The sequence below is a fragment of the Neltuma alba genome, unplaced genomic scaffold (assembly GCF_004799145.2).
Source record: "Neltuma alba isolate B1F8T4 unplaced genomic scaffold, ASM479914v2 tig00012416_pilon, whole genome shotgun sequence".
Classification (NCBI taxonomy): domain Eukaryota; kingdom Viridiplantae; phylum Streptophyta; class Magnoliopsida; order Fabales; family Fabaceae; genus Neltuma; species Neltuma alba.
This window is the reverse complement of record NW_021636907.1, coordinates 136,205-140,424: the sequence shown is the minus strand read 5'-3', so window position 1 is coordinate 140,424 and position 4,220 is coordinate 136,205. Positions and strand designations below refer to the sequence as shown.

Sequence of the window (4,220 nt, the reverse complement as noted above, 5' to 3'; positions counted from 1 at the left end):
GATGCTGTTTCCTGGAAATTCATAGAGTCACTGTTAGAAAAGCATGAGAGAGGAAGATAACAATTCATCTTAATTTTATACAATTACCGTAGAATTAGATTAATGTGCTACTTAGTGGTTGGTAGGTCGAATTATAGAGGACATTATCTGATTTCGGGAAGTATTTCTGATTTCAGATTAAATTAGTATTTGAGGGACAAAATAATAGTGGCGGAAAATGACGAAAGAAAGTTGGATAAATTGCCAGCATTATATTGATAGAACAAATTCCTTTATTACGACTAAGACTTAGAAGCAAGGCTGTTCACACTTCCTTTGGGAAAATTCCTATAGCATTTCAATTTGAATAGGTTTACAACAATTTCTAATTTTCAAAAATAGTATTTCAATTTGTTGGCAAAGGTTTAACATTGAAAGTTATGTTCCATGTTCATTGAGTCCAACCTACTTTGATAATTTACCCTTCATTCTTGAGTCCAAATTCATTTGCTTTCGGTTTATTTGGATCAGTAGTGCTTCAGTTGCTTTTATAAAAATATGCTTTTGCGTTATTTTTCTGCATATGAATCGCTCAAATTATATGAAATGAAAATAATATAAAATAATGTAAAAATAGGCACAATAAAATTACATGATAGAAGACGGACTTCATATTTACATATATATATGTATATATTGAATTGACTAGTAGCAAATAAACCATAGGATATCATCCTCTTCTCAAGTACAACACGGCCACATACATAACTTTAAGAACCTCTCACTTACAAAAACACAGACAAACACAATACATAGAATTCATCAGAAATGATGGTCAAGAGACAATAAAAGCTAGAAAGAAGATATTAGAAACTTCTCACTCCACATACGGAAAACGACCTTTTATTTAATATTTTACAGGATAATATTCATCATTATTAGTCATATATTTCTTTTGCTACTTCTTGCAATTACGTGTATATGGAGGGCAAGTTGGTTTGGGCGCAGGTTTAAGGCAAGATCTGTAAGGAGAATTAGGAGGACATTCAACTGCAGGCTTGTTCCTATTATTTGGTGGCGAGGTCAAATCTGCAAAATATCATGTAATATTTGCAAAATGTATAACATCAGTTTAAATAACCAAAAAAAAAAAAGAAAGAAAAATGAATATATGTGTGTGTGTGTGTAACGCATAATAATTTCATGGTTGGAAAAGGTGGCAAATTAAACTAAAGTTTTGAGTTGTTACCATATAATCCACGAGCTTGAGTGGAAGAAGGATGGGAGAGAAATGAAGAAACCAAAATGAGAAAAGCAATTAGAATAATAGCCTTCTTCATTGTTTGAGAGATAGTAGAGAAAACACTAACAATAATTGTCAATAGTGCCTTTGGTATGCTCCACACAACACTACCCCTTCATATCTATTTATAGGCTCCAGGAAGAGAATCGAAGTTGAAATTGTTAACAATAATTGGTGTGTGAGTTTCCCGGTGAATTCCATCCAAGAAATGACAATATATTACTCCTCCGATTCTTAATATAAGACCTATTTAACTAATTTGATTAGATTAAGGAAGTTAGGTAAGTTAGTTAATTATAATAAATATGACATGTTTTTTCTAAAATACCTTAATCATCTTTATTATATCCTCCCCTCCTACTTGATTATAGTTGACAGAGTATTAATAGGGATGATTTGGAAAAAATTGATAGATATAAGAAATAAGTCTTATATTTAGGACCAAAATTAACTCTATAATTAGGTCCTATATTAAGGATTAGAAGAGTAATATTAGACGTAAGACTAAGATTTACTTTTCCCTCTAAATTTATAATTTTTTTTAAAAGTATTTTTATTGATTGCATATATTAGGAGCAGTTTCAATCTGTAAATGACTAAATGGGTGTTTTAAAAAAAACCAACATATATTTTTTATATATAACTAAATTAATTTTCTTCATCTCCATCAATTTGTTGTCCAGCTCTATAGTTATGACCGAATGGAATATCATTTTAAAAATATACAAATATTTCAAAGTAATTTATTTAGTTTTTTAATGTTTCTAAATTAATTAAATGATTTTTATATTAAGAATAAGAGATAGTATATTAAAATAAAAAAAATTTTAAACTGACTTGGTCGTACCTTATCTTCAACACATGGGTCCCTCCACCTTTTGCTTTTCATTTTTTTTCGACAAACTCATCCAAAATTCAACTCCTTTCATTTACGGTCAAATTAAATGTGGCCAAATTATAGGAACCTTCTAGCCCAATGACGCTTAAGTGTCTCTATTTTGACGGTGACTCCAGAAAGTTGCTTTAAAAAAAAAATTTTCCCTAGTGATTAACGATAATAGAGTTTCCATTGGCTATGTATATTCATTTAATTTGTTACTTCTTAAAATGCTTGCCGAAATAAATGAAAGAATAAAAGAAGCTTTATTTATTGACTATATGTAGGCTGACTTATACTCCCTCTAATATAAATATGGATGAGCTAAATATAATATCCTAATTCATTTCTTTTCACAAATTTATAATTATTTTTTCAAATAATCATAATGATTCCATATAGTACTTGAGTCCAAATTCGTTCTTATTAGAATATATGGTTATACTTAAAACCTTGGATTTGTATAACTCATTTTAAACTTTAGAACATTTTAATGTAAAACTTAGTTTTATAAAAAATAAATTAAAAAAGGCATCTCGGAGCCAGCCCTATGCCGGATTAAGATTGGGTATCAGAAAATGGTTATATTTGAGGCAACAAGGCTCCTAGACCTATCAATCGGGTTGAGTCCAGCAGAAAGAGTTAATCCCTCACAACGTGACGAACCAAGGTTCAAATCCTTATTGATAGAAGTGCTAACATTTAGTGCCAACAGTATCTCGAATAGGATTATTTTCAATAGAAAGATATCTATATGTTAGCCTAATTGGTGATTATCTAATTAATTTCTTCTTTAATTTAAATTCAATCAAAATATGAACTGTTGTTTGATATTCTACTTCATGTTCTTAATACAAGACTAATTTAATTAATTTAAAAAATAAATAAATTACTTAATTATAACATATGTTACATAATATCTTTAAAATACATATGCAAATCATTAGATTATATAGTGATTTATAGGTTAAGTAAATCAGTTTTAAAAAGTAATAAATACAAATATTTCAAAGTAATTTATTTTGTTTCTTAATGTTTCTAAATTAATTAAATAAGTTTAATATTAAGAATAAGATATATCATATTAAAAGAAAAAGATTTTAAATTGACTGGGTCGTACCTTATCTTCAACACATGGGTCCCTCCACCTTTTGCTTTTCATTTTTTTCCAACAAACTCATCCCAAATTCAATTCCTTTCATTTACGATCAAATTAAATGTGGCCAAATTATAGGAACCTTCTAGCTTAATGACGTTTAAGTGTCTCTATTTTGACGGTGACTCGAGAAAGTTGCTTTAAAAAATTTTGTTTTTCCAAGTGACTAACGATAATAAAGTTTCTGTTGGCCATGTATCATTCATTTAATTTGTTACTTCTTAAAATGCTTTTGCTTTTACCATTTCGCTGCCAATTGCCGAAATAAATGATAGAATAAAAGAAGCTTTATTTATTGACTATATATAGGCTGACTTATACTCCCTCTAATATAAATATATAGATGAGCTAAATATAATATCATGATTCATTTTTTTTTCACAAATTTATAATTATTTTTTCAAATAATCCTAATGATTGCATATAGGACTTGAGTCCAAATTCGTTATTATTAGAATATGTGGTTATACTTAAAGCCTTGGATTTGTATAACTCATTTTAAACTTTGGAACATTTTAATGTGAAACTTAGTTTTTTAAAAAATAAAAATAAATTAAAAAAGGCATCTTGGACCCAGCCCTATGCCGGATGAAGATTGGGCATCAAAAGATAGTTATATTTGAGGCAACAAGGCTCCTGGGCGTATCTATGAGAGTTGAGTCTAGCAGAAGGAGTCAGTCCCTCACAACGTGACGAACTAAGGTTCGAATCCCCACTGAGAGAAGTTCCCACATTTAGTGCTAACAGTACCTCGAATAGAATTACTTTCAATAGAAAGATATCTATATTTTAGCAAAAAAAAAAAAAAAAAAAAAAGAGGAAATGATGCACAGGTCCCAAGGAGTAAACTTTATTCATATAAAGTCCTCACAAAATGTCACAATTACTAGCAGGTCTCCAGGGAC

The 4,220-nt window shown here is 29.3% G+C and overlaps 1 long non-coding RNA gene across 1 annotated transcript; it reads right to left on the bottom strand.

The window, feature by feature from the left end:
• Positions 1-695: 695 nt before the first annotated feature.
• LOC114726975 (uncharacterized) lies at positions 696-1,358 on the bottom strand. The gene is made up of 2 exons (XR_003738548.1): positions 1,229-1,358; positions 696-1,068 (listed from the first exon to the last, which is right to left on the bottom strand). It is a non-coding gene; the product is annotated as an uncharacterized LOC114726975 (long non-coding RNA).
• Between the last annotated feature and the right edge of the window lie 2,862 nt (positions 1,359-4,220).